We start from the raw sequence: 16,495 nt of genomic DNA on the forward strand, positions 1-16,495 counted from the left end.
GTGCAGATTCAAAGCATCTTAATCATCATTCCATGTACTAAGTTACTGAGAAAAACTAAAATTAGAGCTCAGAAAATCGGGTCATTGAAATATGAAATACAGCGATACAAAACCAGTAAGTGAGGGTTTTTTTTTTTCAAAGTACGATTTTTTCCTTTACCGGACAATTCGGGATTGAGATCAATTTTTTCATCGAACTTCCAAAAATTTTTACTCCGGATAAATGTATTCTTGATAATTACAAATATTGAAGAAACACTTAATTACTGCAAAGCTGTCAGAAAAAATAAGCAATTTAAGAATAAACATTTGTATGTAACTTTCTATATTCGAAACCTACTACATATAACCTGGTACGGCAAATCTACTCCATTTTGTGAAACTGAGAATCTAGAATAAGTACCCTATACAATGAATCAAATATCATAAAAATTGGTCAACATTTGCGGCCACGGAAACGACAACAAATAACATAACTAATTTCTTCGAAACGGATGTTTTACGAATAGCCTACGAGAGGCTATTGATTTTAGAAAATAAAATAGCATTTTAAACTGTGATTTTTATTTCATAAAATCTCTGATTGATGTTAAAAAATATGAAAATCATTTGTTTTGCAGAGTCAAAGTTATAAATTTTCAAATGAATCTCGACAGAAAATTTTGTTTACATTTGAACCACTTTGAACATTTTGACTGTTTGTGATGATGCAGATTGTGAACTTGAGTGTAAACACGAAGGCCAAATTCGATTAATTTGCATATTTTTACAAAATTCAATTAAGTACCAACAACAAAGTTCCCAGAATTTGTTGAACACGTATCCGAGCTATTGTATCTAAAAACCTGACATTATCCGGGAATTTTATTTTAAAATGTCGTCCAAAATCCGGGTAATATCCGGGCAAAGTTGGTCAAAACCTAGGAATTACTTATCAAATATCAAGAAAAAAAAATAACTTGAAATTATTATTATATCCTAATTTATCAGCAGATATTTAATTGTTTTCAAGGTCTTAAAAAAACCTTTCATGATAATTTTTATGAAAACTTCTCAAAAAACTTCGATTTGGACGCATTAATAAAAAAAAATTTAACAAAACAATTTATTTTTCAAAAATTGATTTGAGAGTGGAAATGAGGATAAACCCGACCCAAATCCGAAATTCTCAATGAAATCTGAAATCCGGGCCGGACCAGATATTTCCCAAATTTTTTATCTTATATTTATATAGTTAACAATGACGGCACAAATTAAAATCAATAACCGTTTTCATCTTAAAACGCCGATATTTTCAGTTTGTTATAATCTTTTAGAATTTCAATGAGTTTGTTGAAAGGCTGGCAATATCAATATCGTATCAAAATTACAATTTTTTTTCTTGGCTCAGTAAAAATCAGTTTAATTAACTGCATACTTGATACAAACCAAACGTGTGGCCATCCCTAGCTTTAAAATGAACTCATTTGAGAGTTTGTGGACGTTTCAGAATAAAAAAGGTAGGCAAAACAATGTCCAGAATTTAAAAAAAAAAACTTTGTTAATGTTTTTAGGTCTGGCTCGACCCCCCATCTCCAAAAAAGTATAGAAAACATAATCAGTAAATCATCAATGCCAATAAAAGCCATTCTATCTTATGATTTTTTACGTTTTTATCTATTTCAACAAATAAACCATAAAGTGGGTTTTTTATTTCATTCTCGAAAAGTATGCAATTCAGTTAACTGATTGCTTAAATTAAAAAAAATTAAAATTAAATTTTAATTCTCAAATGATCTTGAAAATATCAGCTTTAAAACTAATTCAACGAACTGAAATTTTATGAGAGTTTTAGACATTGAAAATGTCGGCCTTTTAAAATAAAAACAGTGGGTGGGTTTTTTCATTTTTGCCGGTCCCATTTTTTGCCAAAATTTGAAATAGTATTTTATGCCTTTGTGGTACTTAATATCAAAATACCACAAATTTATTTATATCACACATTTTATCTTTAAAAAAAGACTTGTATCAATTGCAACAATAAAAAAAAACTTGTAGAGACTTAACAATTTTGTTTCTTAAAAATACAAGGGATAACTTTAACTCAGATTAATGAAAATTTGATGCGCTTTCCATTCTTTTCATGAACATCGTTGTTAATTAAAATTATTCTTTTGAAAACATGAAATCTTTGATCCAGGATAAATAAACCAAATTTAAGACCCATGATTAAATTCACAAAGAATTAAGCATCTGTAAGGACATCTTCTATTGTAGGTTAAATAAAAGTTTTTTAATTTTGAATTTATAACGAGGTTTTTGTGAAACTAAGAAAATAGTTCAGAAAAAAATCCAAACCCATATTCGAGAATAATAACGGAAAAAGAAAATCTATCAAAAATCAGATTTTCAGACCGAAATAATTCTATGGGAATCTATTTAAGATCTCAATTCTTCTCTGGAGTTTATAAACTGGATCCATACTTCAAATATGTTATCATTGATATATTTCTTAAATTTGATTTAAAGAAAATAAATTTGAATTTTTGGCCTGTTATTTGAACCTTGAAATCCCGAATTAATAACAATCTATATATATAAAAATGAATTTCTGTCTGTCTGTCTGTCTGTCTGTCTGTCTGTCTGTCTGTCTGTCTGTCTGTTCCCTATAGACTCAAAAACTACTGAACCGATTTGCATGAAACTTGGCATATGAGGGTATGGGAGACCAGGGAAGGTTTCTATAATAGTTTGGGACCCCTCCCTATTCCTGGAAGGGGGGAGGGGGTCTTTCATTTAAAAGTTATAAGTCTTCGTAACTCGAGAACTGATTAAGCAAATCATACCAAACTTGGCATGGGTGGGTACTTGGGGACGAGGAATGTTTCTAAAAATATTTGGTACCCCTCCCTTTTTCCAGTGGGGAGATAGAAAGGGGGGAGGGGGCCTACCTTACAATTTTTTACATAATTAGAGAACTAATCAAGCTAATGAAACCAAATTTGGCATGGGAGGGTAGTGAAATACGAGAAATAGTTCTATAATTATTTCAGACCCCTCCCTTTTTCTATTGGAGATACAGGAAAGAGGGAGGGGGCCTTTAACCCCTTATTTATTGCATAACATGAAAACTATTCAAGCAAATTAAACCTTATTTGGCTTGGAAGGATATTCGGGTACGATAAGTAGTTCTATGAATATTTGGTACCCCTTTCTCCTACCAGTGAGGAGAAAGAAGGGGGGGAGGAAGGGGGATCCTTTACAATTTTAAGCATAACTGGAAAAATAAACGAGCGAATGGAACAAAATTTGGCGTGGGAAGGTATTTCATTACGAGAAATGATTCAATGATGTTTTGAGAACCCTCCCTTCTTCAAGTCGGAAAATCTTAAGGGAGGAGTGTGCTCACATACAATTTTTTACATCACTCGGGAACTTACCCAGAAAATGGAACGAAATTTGGCTCAGGATGGTATTTGGGCACCAGGAATGTTTCTGTGAATATTTGGTACTACTGCCTACTTCCAGTTGCGTGATAGGAAGGAGAGAGGGGGGCTCCTTTACAATTTTTCGTATAACTCAAGAACCAATCGAGCAAATGGAAGCCATTTTGGCTTGGAAAAGTATTTGGATACGTTACACAGTTATTTGCTTATTTGAGACTTTTTTCTCCTGCAATTGGGGATACAGTTAGGGAAGACGGGAGGTCACATACCATTATTTTGCATAAACCAAGAACTTATATAACAAATGGAATCAAATATGACATGGGATCAATCATACAATCGAGCAAATGGAACAGAATTGGGCATGGGAGTGTATTTGAATATACGGAATGTGTGATCTTGACTTCCTCCTACCAGGTAGGGGGTAGGTAGGAAGAGGGGCTCCGATACAAATTTTATAGCATAACTTAACAACTAATAACGTAAACGAAATAAAATTTGCAGGAAAGGGTATTCAAGCACAAGAAATGTTTTTACGGTGGTTCAGCATCCCTTCCTCCATTCAGTGGAACGATAAAAAGTGGGAAGAAGGTCACTCATACAATTTTTTTTTTAATATTTTTATAACTTATCGAGAAAATGGAACAAAAAATTATGAAGGGAGAGATATAAAGTGAGGAGAGGGTCAACCATTTTTTGAATAACTCAAAAAATTATCCGATCGTATTTGTATACAAGAAGTGTTTTTCTGATGTTAAGAGACCTGCCTTCCTTCCATTACCTAGGAAAAAGAAATGGGGGAGAAGGTCTCTCAGGAAAAATAAGTGTCCCGTGACATTATTTTGTTACAAAAAATGTTTCTAGAATAGTTTGATACCCTCTACACATTTAAAAAGGGACAGCGGAGATTCCATATATAAAAATTTTGTTGACATAAGTTATAAACTTATGAGGCAAAGAAATCCAGAGTCATAGAAAGGAATAAAACACTGAGTAAAAAAAGTCAATTAAGATTTCAAAAATTAAAAAAATTTCATTTCATTTTGAAAAAACATTCAATGATTTTGAAATTGAATTAAGAATGTTGTGCAAATGAATGAAAGTTATATAACTAGGTACCACAAATTTTAATAATTTTTGGAAGGTGTAGCAAAGCACACCGGGTCAGCTAGTACCAAAAAAAAAACAATAAATGAGGAAGTGGATTTCTTATATCATTTTCTTACACATAAATATTATTATAAAAAAATTACTGGTAAAATTAATCAAAACTTCCGAAACAAAGCACAATGAATGTTTTAAACTAATGATATTTTTGGAAAGTCATTGATAAATTTTTCAAAATGATATCTCTTCTTCTGAACAAGAAATTCGCTCCACAATAAATTCTAAGCAGTCAAATTTTTAAATTTGAAATTTATATTTCCAAAGCACAAATTAATAAAACAAAATTGTATTGTGAAATAAATGTTAGATCAGGTAAAAAATTATCCTTCATTTATTGTTAGAATAATAATAATTATTATACTTAAATATTCATCCTAATTCATAATTCTTTTCTACGTTTTCAATCGACGGGTTGATTAAAAAATCCGCTGAAGTGATTTGAATTAAAAAAAAATGTATTACGATTTGAAATGTGAATTTATGACTAGGAGAAAATTTTTGTTTTACAGAACACCAAAAATTCGGATTGGAAAAACATAGACACACTTTTTGAAAATCTTCCTAAAAATTTAAATAGTTTGACTTTTAAATTCGATAATTTTTTTTTAAAATAGAAAAAAAACAGTAAACTTATTTGAAAATTAAAATTATTTTTGAAAATAAGTTTGGAGCTTTTTACCATTTCAGGAAGATTTTTTTTTCAATAAACAAGTCTTACCATTACATAAACTTATTTAAAAAATTGGATTGATGACTCCAGGGAGAAGTATTATATTTTAATGATTGATTTGGTAGATTGAAGTGACCTGAACTCGAATCTTTCATCAAATTTGGAATATCACATTCAGTTTAATGATAATTACATATGATATTTATTTTAAAACATGTAAAATTAAATTAAATCAATCCATTGATAACCGATTAGCTATCAAATCATTTAAGAAAAAAACATGATTCTGATTTTGTTTATTATATTTCTTTAAAGGAATAATATTTTGATGCTTGATCTATAAAAATCAAACTCAACAGTTTTATAAAATGTGGAAAAAATTGATTTAGTACTAGTAATTTGACATTACCGCAAAAAGTTAAAAAAAAACTTGATTTCATTTAACAAATTAGTTGAATCCTGTAAAACGATTAGATTTATGCTTAAGAAAATATCTAAAATTAAATTTGGTTTTAAATCTATTAAAAAATTTGTTAAATGAGGAAAAGTAAAAAAATAAAAAACATCTATTACATTTTTCGCAAAAATTTCTTGAAGTCTGAGGAAAGTTGATAAATGAGGCCCTCAGGATCAGAGAGATGCAAGTGCCAAAATCATCAGTTTTGAGTTTAATATACCTAAAGATTCTTCATGTTTCCATGTACATCTGGTGCAAAAATCTGATGTTTTATAATTTTTTAAAAAACTTTTTTGATTAAATTAAAACTGCTCGAATTCGAAAAACATATGAAAAACCTTCTCAACTTTTAAGCGCGTTTTCTCGAAACTATCATTTAGGTACTTGCACCCCTCTGATCCCAAGCGCCTCAATTGATTTAAAATTTTTATTTTGAAATTTGTATGTCATGTGTAGAGTTTAATTCAAAAAGTTTATTGAATTGAAAACATAAATTTATAATAAGAAATTAGATTCAATCCGTGAACGTCATAAAGTGTTGTAAAATGAAATGTCTCATGCCTGGAGTTACTGAAGACTAAATTCCGCAGAAGGTGAACCAATATTTGGCTTGCTTGTTAACAATTATTTTTAAACGCCTTTTAAAATTCAGTAATTTTTGATTCCCCCTCCCCTTACGTAACACATCCATCTCAGAATTTCTGTCCAAAATCTCCAAACGTAGTAAGTTGTCACGAATTTATATACCTTATTCTCATCACATTAAAAAGGCTCATTTTGAATTCTTATTACAAAGCCTAAAGGTGTTTTCAGTTTTGCACCTTCAATTTGAGTCTCATCGTATAAAAATAAACAGCCAAAGATATCACAATTAAAAATAATGAGCTGAGATCTATCAGTATTTTTACTATCGAATCAGTTGACAGGTTTTGATCTGAAGGGCTTAATATATCTCATCAAATGTCCATGTGCCTCCTTATATTTGAACAAAAAATTTCAAAAATACCAGAAATGTTTGCAGATTTTTTTTCAGTGATACAGCTGAACTCAAAGATTACTTTTGAATCATTCTCACAAATATTCTCGTACATGAACTAGAGTAGTTATGAAAGGTGCCAGATAAAAATGTACAAATCAGCTTAAAACAAAAGCCCATCTCTTGTGAATAAGATGCCAGTTTCAATAGCTAGATAGAGGAAATAAAAAAAAACTTTAAAACACAATCAACTCAATCAACAGACTTCAAATCAGAATTGTAAAATGACTTTTGTATTTTAATGCTTTATATAAGTTAATAGTGAAATTTCATTCATCCATGTGACGCGACGTTTCCTTCTCTTATTTATTTAATTTCCGTACCATGCACTCAAAACACTACGTCGTACTCAAAACGAGGAAAAGAAATATACATAACCCCTCGTCCCCTCGTCCCAGTTTTAGTTAATTTTTATTTTGTGTGTAGATCCCTAGCCGATAAGTTGAATGTGTAAATATTTCGTTTTCTTTCTGTTTTGTGTTGCCTCGATCCATTGTCATTCATATTTATATGTAACAGGATTAGTACTTTTTGATGAGAATAAATGTGTTGTTTCAGTTTTATGCATTTTGTTTCGGATTTTATAGAAAAGAAAGAAATCACCCCGTATCGCTGAAGGAATTTGAAGAGCCCGCACAACATCCGTTCGCAATCTCATCCATATTCAAAGCCAATTGATCTTGATTTTATAATCCACAGTCGAATTGGCGGGCGAACCAAATAAAGCAATCATCTTCGATATGGTCATCAACAGCGGTGGCTTCATCCAATCCAGAGTCCGTTTTAAGCTTAAAGAAATTGCAATATTTTGAGCCGCCATCAACGACTTCAATCCGACTTCTGTCCCCAAAAAAGGAAAATTATAAGTTAAGCAAACGGTTTTCTTCCTCTCTGCAAACTGCAAATTGGGTGCGTTTGAGATAATCTCAAAACGATTTAAAGTTGTCTTCCTTCTTTTCTTTTTTTTTTCAATGACTGGAATTGCAATTCTTTTTGAAAAAACCTTTTTTTGGAAAATTACTCTTATGCCTAGAATTTTGATGATTTATTTTTGAAATTTTCAAATATGTAGAATCCTAAAATGTGATCATCAGTTCAATACTTGAGAAAAAAAAACAAATCCCATTTATTTTCAAGGGTCCCATAAATAACGATATGCTATCAATGTCATTGAAGTAATAATATTTATATTTAAGCAAGTCACTTCACTCTCCAGCTAAAGGGCTGTCTGAGGATGAAAGAAAATCGGAATAATTGCCATCGAATCCATTTATTTTCATCCCATACAAATGGACCATGAATGTCGTATCTAGGAAATCACATCGAACGTTTGCAAGCTGCGTTCTTTATTTCGAACCCGTAGAAATCAACCGATGCATCAATAAAAGATCTGATTCATATTCATAAACTGGAGGAGGCTTTTTCAGATCGAACCGTTCCTTTGGTCTAGGTTGTAAATAACTGTAGACGACGCATGGGCTTGCAAAACCGCTCCCGGGTAAAAACTGTTAGCCAGGGAAAATCGTATTATGCCATTCTAATTTTTCATCTGCGCCCGCCAGATATCGCCAGACAGTCGTTGACTGCAGCAAGTGACATATGTTACTTCCCACATGTTGGTGCAATTGACTTTTTTTCTGAATAATTCAAGCACACTATCTGTTTGACACATTGCAGATTTGTCCCTTCTTAATGATTTAAAAACGATGATTTGATTTCACACCAAAAATAATTCTGAGAATGAAGTAGAACCAAGAGTTTTCGAAATTCCATTTTAAATAATAGTTTGTTCAATCGAAATGCAATTAAATTTCTTTCCACCCATATCTCACAGTGTTTCATGCATAAACATAGTATGTAGATTAGACTGATACGATTGGGTCTAAAAAACTTCGTTTGGTTCAATACACGCATGACTTTTTGCAGAATTTTAAGTATCGTTTAGGAATAATAATACTGGTAATACCAAAACAAAAAACCGGTAGATATTACACGTTATTTTTCCAATACCGTATACCGGCTATACTTCCTCCCAAAATGGAGTTTTTCAATATTTTGAAAAAACCATAATTTAGAAACGTTAAACGGGGCAAGATTTATCACTTATTTTTTTAAATATTTCTCGATTATTTTTTCTGATTAGGCATGTTTTACATTTTTAAAACCAGTACTGGACTCCTTTTTTTAATAGTATTCCGTCTCACGACATAACTTGACGAACATAATTCCTAAAATTCACTCGGTCCATGGCAACCGTTCTCCAATTTCTCGGGCACCCCACGTTCGCCAGATCATGCTCCACTTGGTCTAACCACCTCGCTAGTTGCGCTTCCGCTCGTCTTGTTCCTACCGAATTCATAGCGAACACCTGTTTTGCAGGACAGTCGTCCGGCATTCTCGCAACATGTCCCGCCCAGCGTATCCGGCCAGCTTTCACCACTTTCTGGATACTGGGTTCGCCGTAGAGTCACGCGAGCTCGTGGTTCATCCTTCGCCTCCACACTCCGTTCTCCTGTACGCCGCCAAAGATGGTTCTTAACACTCGTCGCTCGAATTTTCCGAGTGTACGCAGGTCCTCCTCGAGCAATATCCATGTCTCGTGCCCGTAGAGAACAACCGGTCTAATGAGCGTCATATACAGGTTACACTTCGTGCGAGGCCTAAGTCTTCTCGACCGCAGTTGCTTGTGGAGTCCATAGTAGGCACGACTTCCGCTGATAATTCGCCTCCGGATCTCACGGCTGCTGTCATTGTCTGCGGTTACCAGTGAGCCGAGATAGACAAAGTCTTCGACTATCTCCAGCTCCTCTCCGTCGATCGTGACCTTGTTATTAGGACAAGCGGGTTCGGCAGGTCTCGGATCCGCAGGCCAGCATGTGTTTCGTCTTGGACGTATTAAACATCAACCCAATAATCCTTCCTGCTTCACGTTTCAGTTTGTGGTAGATGTCTTCCACCGCCGCAGATGATCTGCCGACTATATCAATGTCATCGGCAAAGCAGATAAGTTGACTGGATCTGTTGAAAATCGTGCCCCGCATTTCGCCCACCGTTCGTCGAATAACACCTTCTAGCGCCACGTTGAACATCATGCAGGATAGACCATCACCATTCGAATGAACTCGACAATTCATCCGAAATCCGCAAACAGCACTGCGTTCCATCAATCGTCGCCTTGATCAGTCTGATCAGCTTCCCGGAAAAGCCGTTCTCGTCTATGATTTTCCATAGCTCGTTACGGTCGATCGTGTCGCATGCGGTTTTGAAGTCGATGAATAGATGGTGCGTAGGGACTTGTCGTTCCCGGTGGCGGAGTAGAATTCGGGACAACACTTTGTAGGCGGCATTGAGGACAGTGATCGCTCGGTAGTTCTCACAGTCCATTTTGTTGCCCTTTTTGTAGATGGGGCATATTACCCCCTCTTTCCACTCCTCCGGCTGTTCTATGTCCCAGATCCGAACTATCAACCGGTGTAGGCAATCGGCCAACTTGTCCGGGCCCATTTTGATGAGTTCAGCTGCGATGCCATCCTTCCCAGACGACTTGTTTCTATTCAGCTGGCGAATGGCTTCCTTAACTTCACTCATCGTTGGGAGTGGCTCCTCTACGTCGTTGGCTACGCCAGCGATGTACCTTCCCCCACCGTCTTGATCTCCTGCATGTGCGCCGTTCAGGTGTTCATCGAAGTGCTGCTTCCACCTTTTGATCACCTCACGATTGTCCGTCAGGATGCCCCCGTCCTTATCCCGGCACATTTCGGCTTGCGGCACGAAGCTTTTGCGGGATGCGTTGATTTTCTGATAGAACTTTCGTGTTTCTTGGGAACGATGCAGCTGCTCCAGCTCCTCGAGCTCCTCCTCCTCCAGGCGGCGCTTTTTCTCCTGGAAAATTCGGACTCGCTGCCTCTTCCGCTGTCGGTAATTTTCCACATTTCGACGGGTGCCTCTTTGCACTACTGCCACCCGCGCGGCATTCTCTTCGTCTATCACCATCCTACACTTCTCGTCGAACCAGTCGAGTCGTTCCGTCGAGTTCGCTCCACATAACCGATGACGTTCTCCGCAGCACTGTTGATGGCTGTCTTGATGGTATCCCAACAGTTCTCGAGAGAGGCTTCGTCAAGCTCGCACTCTGCCGGCAGCGCTGCTTCGACTGATTGCGCGTAGTCTGCCGCGACCTCAGGTTGCTTAACCGAGGCGGACGCCGGTTTCGTTTGTTGTTCACTACGGAGAGTTTTGGGCGCATCTTCACCATCACCAGATAGTGGTATGACTCGATGTTGGCGCCTCGACAGGATTTGACAGGTTCAGGATCAGGATTGGTATGGTGATCTCCAGGTGTACTTGTGTGGGAGGCGGTGCTAGAAAAAGGTACTACGTACGGCCATTCGTTTGAAGGCGGCGAAATCAATAAGACGAAAATCAATAATGACGATCTTGATATCATGTTTTGGGCAACGGTCGTATTCACGTTCCAGCTGCGCGTAAAATTCGTCTTTGTCGTCACCGGTACTTCCGAGGTGAGGGCTGTGCACGTTGATGATGCTGATGTTGAAGAACCGGCCCTTGATTCTCAACCGGCACATTCGTGAGTTGATCGGCCACCACCCGATCACGCGCTTTTGCATCTTTCCCATCACTATAAAAGCTGTTCCAAGCTCGTGTGTGTTGCCGCAGCTCTGGTAGATGGCACGACCATCTGGGTACGTTCGTACCGTGGAGCCCTTCCAGCATACCTCCTGCAGCGCTACGATGTCGAATTTGCGGCTCTTCAATTCGTTGTAGAGCACGTGGGTACTGCCCACAAAATTTAGAGATCGGCAGTTCCATGTTCCAAGTTTCCAATCGCTAGTCCCTTTTCGTCGCGTGGGTCTTTGCAGATTTCCATCCGAAATTTGTTGTTCGTTGTTCGTTGCTTATGTTTTTTGTTGTCACGGGCTCGCAAGGCCCGCAGCTTACCCCACTATCTTGCAGGAGGACCGTCGTGATGTTGCTGTTTTGGGTCCCGAACACCACCAGGACGTTGTTGCACTCCGCACGCCACTCCTGACATGGAGAACAGACGCGTTCGAAGCCTTCTAACTCAGTTTGCATGCGACCAAAGCATCCACCGGGGTTGGGTACCCGATCTCCGCTAAGGTTGCTCGCACCCTAGCTAGTACCACGGAGAGGTAGAGAATCGGAGTTGCAGACAAAAGGTGATATGACCACTACCCGTAGGTTGTGTGTATGGGGTCTCGAGTTGCACATTGTCTACCGATCACTAGCCACGATACATCGTATGTGCTATAATTCAACAAATTTTGTTGGTCACACAAAATTCTTAACAATACGGAATTAGATTTTTTTTTTAAATTACACGACATGGACACGATATGGTCATTGAATTTGAATTCAATCAATACTACGATATACTGAACGTGATAAGTTCTTTTAAAACTATAAACTGTCAAGAACAGGACCAGACAAATGTAAACCAAATGTAAAGTCAAGACATGCACCAATGTATTTTGTTTAGGCAGTTTTCTCGCAAGTAAGTTTATCGATTTTGTTGTTTCCCGGAAATCTTAGAGAAGCAGAGATGCTTTTCTAGAAGCGGCTCCACGTTACTCAACTATGGATCCGGTACTTCGGCAAAGAAATTAGAAATGTGAATGAGACTCCAAAAAAAATTGTGGGATGAAAAAAATTGACGCTACACAGTTGAAAATAATCTTATACCTACTTGCATGTTTTAACCTGCAAAAAATTGGAACAAGTTATTTCTACTAAATTTACATGACTTTAAACGTAATGTTAACTCCCGAAAAGCAAAAAATGCCATTGTGAATTTACATGACCATAACGATGAAACCGTTCCGGCTCATTATTCCTTTTTAGTTTTTGATCATTATTTCATCAACTTCTAACTATCAGCCTTATATAAAAGCATGACTATCATTAAAAAGATATTCATAATGTTTATGTATACTCGAAATCCACGATTCCCTCCCGATTTGATTTTTTTTGCGCATCAAATCAAACTGGCTGCTTACTAGTCGGCCATTCGGTGTTTGTTTGTGAAACGATCCTGCTATAGGGTGTATCTGAATTTTCGTTTTAGTTTCGTTTAAAAGTTTTGGATGGATGATGTTGAAAACAATTTTTCATTACTTTTCAAAATAGGTAGCACTTAGTTTATCTTGAATGTTTTTCTTGTAATTTCATACTTGTTATTTGATCGTTGTTCATTGAAATGTTCTTTGCAAAATGATGGCATGTGAGGTAATGAATCTTGTTCTTATGTTTTTTTTAACAGAAAGCAATCAAAAAAAAATTTTTTTTTTTGGGTAACAGTTTTAAAATGATTTAACTTTTTTTTTAATATTTTTAAATATTGGCAAAAAAAGACACACCCTGTGCGCGACTGCAACGTGTTTGATTCCAAACATTGTTTCATGCAAAAGTCATTCAAAATCACAACAAATTTACCCTAATAAGGAAACGCATGGTTTTTTTTTCAGGGCTGCGTTATGGTATACAACACATCTGACTGAATTATACATGAAATCAAATTTTACATGAAATGTAAAGCTCAGTTTTTTTTTGTGTAGATAAAATAAGTTATAATAATTATAATAAGATTTTATTTCTACTAAGAGAAGAGAAAATGCCATTATTGGTACATATTAGCTAATTTAAAATTTAAACTATTTCCAATTGAAAAGTTTTCTTCCTGTGTTCAGTGATTTCATAATTTACATCGTTTTACTCAACACGTTGTTAAATTTTACTGGCGTATAATTTCCAACTAGCACTGAAAATTCCGTCATATATTATGCTTCTTTTTATAAACATCACATGTGATGTGATTTGAGAGATTTTTGGGTACTATCCCCAAAATTTCTCTGAGTCAGATGACGAAAATCTCGAACAAAAACCGGGTCCGGTGGATAAAACTTTGGATCAGATAGTAATGCGTGCTCACGCCAGTAGGAAAACTGCCTCACTTCAGGATGTACTAAAACGCGGAAGTTTCGAGCAAATTGATGTTGAAGATTCTGAATTACGTAATCAAAATTTCAAGCTTAAAGCTGATTTTCTAATTGCTTAAACTAACATGAAGCACTATTAGGTATTGATTGATAATTTTAAGCTCAACTGGATAATATGGCTTCTATCTAGAAACAGCGCCATCTGTTGTATTGTTCAAAAGTTACAAATCGAGCAATAGATAGCACTGTTTCTTGATAGAAATTATTTTATCCAGTTAAATTTTCTTGAAATAATTTTTAAATTGGTACAAAAATCGTTAGCAATCTCGGTTTCATAGAAGAAACAAAAATTATGTATATTTTTCAGTCCAAAATATTCAATTTTTCCATACAAACCTTGAAGTTCAAATTTACTCATGTAAACGTTACTTGATAATTTTGCAATAAATCATGGATGAGTTTTGAGCTAAAACGAAACTTTTGAGACCCCAGCGTTTGAGAAATTAAAAAATGACCTGAAATCGACTCAGTCTAGTGTGGCATGCCTTGTGATATGACATAATAAACACAGCCGTCGCCTGGTCTCCATGATCCGCAAGCATGATCACCCAGTACTGATTTGGTAGGATTTGGCACTACCCAAAAGACAAGTTGGTTTGGTACAAATCCAATGAAGTCCAGATCGTTTATAAAGAGGTGAATCCACTAAATTGTCCTGAAGCAAGGCCGATTGAAACTTTTTGGGCCCATACCAAATCGTTTATGAGAAAACATGTAAAGCCTGAAGATTCTATCGAAATCTTTGCAAAATACTGGAAAAAGTGGCCAAAATCATCGCAAATCAGATTCGTGCTGAAGCTTATAAGCAATCTTCGATAAAAAAAAATTGATCTCTGACCTACGATTGACTGGAATCTAATTTTTTATTGATTCAATGTAAAAGTTGACTTTAAATATCATAAAATTGGAAGAAATTTTTTTTTCTTTAAATTATGATGAAACTGCTCACTATAAAACTTGTTTAGACATTATGGGACTCCCTATAGTAGGGCTTAAATTATAGTAGCATCTATTAAATTCTTTACTTCTCCAATAACTCATATGCTGTTGGAACATGTTCCTGTTATTTTTAATTGAGGTCTCACTTCTTCACCGTTTGTCCAATATGTAACGTAAAACAATACTCAAAATTTAACAAGAGAGTACCTAAAGTACATTGTCGGTTCTGGATTTTTTTTATGTACGTCACAATTCAATTATTCGATTACGTAGGCACATTTAATTGAACGACCTAATAAATAACCAGTGATGTCATTGATTACAAATACACAGTAAAGAAACCAAATGAGCGATACATTGAAATCGTATGTTTTTGATTAGCATAAGATAACAGAGATAATTAAAACCATGAGTAATGAGAGGTAATAATCGTACGACAAGAGTTGATTTGATAAAAGTAATATAAGGCCAGATAACCCGGCTTGTTTTCCTTAGCTAAATACATTTTTTCACATGTTATTGTCCGTCGTCTACTTCAAAGCGTTTCTCGTTGCTAACATTTTAATTAATATTCAACACTTTTGTAGCTACTGCAGCCGACTACTCTAAGACGATGCGCCAGTGCGTGATCAACCCATATTAGGCGATAAACGATCTGCGATCTGATATCAGATGGTATAACTCTTTTTGGCGGCATCGATCCTTCGGCCAAGAACACCCTAGAGAGACGAGCTGTCCTCTGGTGCATCCATTTTTTCCACTCTCCCCGCTTTCATGAAACTTAAGCTTTCTGTCAATGAAACCGCCCCACCGTCCTAGAATGGACCCAACGAAATCATTCTTAGCCTGGGCCTATCAATTGCGCGCGGCATGTCGTCTTGTAAAAGGGCCCAGTTAATTAATTCCAATTGCCTTAAAATTGATGAAGTGCAATCACGCGGGTGATGTAGTAATTATCACCCGGCTTTGGAGCTCAGCAGCACTTTCTGATGAATTGAAGGCTCTGCACTGACCGGAGCAAACGGAATGGGATACACGAGCGGACGACAAAGTTGACAAATCACCCGGTGAAAACAGAAATTATGTGAGAATTTTTTCAACTCGTTGACATTTTCACACAAAGTTGATCCAGTTGCTTCACAGCTTCTTGAATCAACCTATTTCAAGTATCCGAGAGATGAGACAGAACATTCCAGCTCCCGAGATCAATTTGACAAAACGATCGTGACGATATAATTTTGTCTTTCGAAAGCGCGTATTCTCAAAGAGCCGCCAAGATAGTTATGGTATGAGGAACTAGAGCCATAAAGCTCTCGTTTGGATTCGCACTTTGGAAGCCTTAAATTGCTGGTGCTCAATCGTGGCACACCAAGGAGAAAGGTACCGGCCACTTCGTGAATCTCCAGGTCGCGTGGTTTCAGATGAAAAATGTTACACGAAAAAGCATGGGACGACACTTGCCGCCTCTCTACTGTCACTTCCTCGGTTACAAATCTGGATGGCGGCGGCATCGGTCTCTTTCTTCAGTGACACTTAAAATGGTCAAACGTGCAGCAAATTCCAGGGCCCTTGCTTTTTTCAACCGGGGCCGAAATAGATAAACTTTATTACCCGCATACGACGGCTTTACTCATCTCTACCTTCTAGTCTTGGACCAACCATGTTTGGGCCTTTTCGGCATACATCCTAGTCCTACGCTGGGCTGCGATTTGGTTCACTCACCGGGAAGAAGCTACTCCACTTAAAATATCTTAATCTTCCCATGGT

Source organism: Uranotaenia lowii, chromosome 2 (assembly GCF_029784155.1).
Source record: "Uranotaenia lowii strain MFRU-FL chromosome 2, ASM2978415v1, whole genome shotgun sequence".
NCBI lineage: Eukaryota > Metazoa > Arthropoda > Insecta > Diptera > Culicidae > Uranotaenia > Uranotaenia lowii.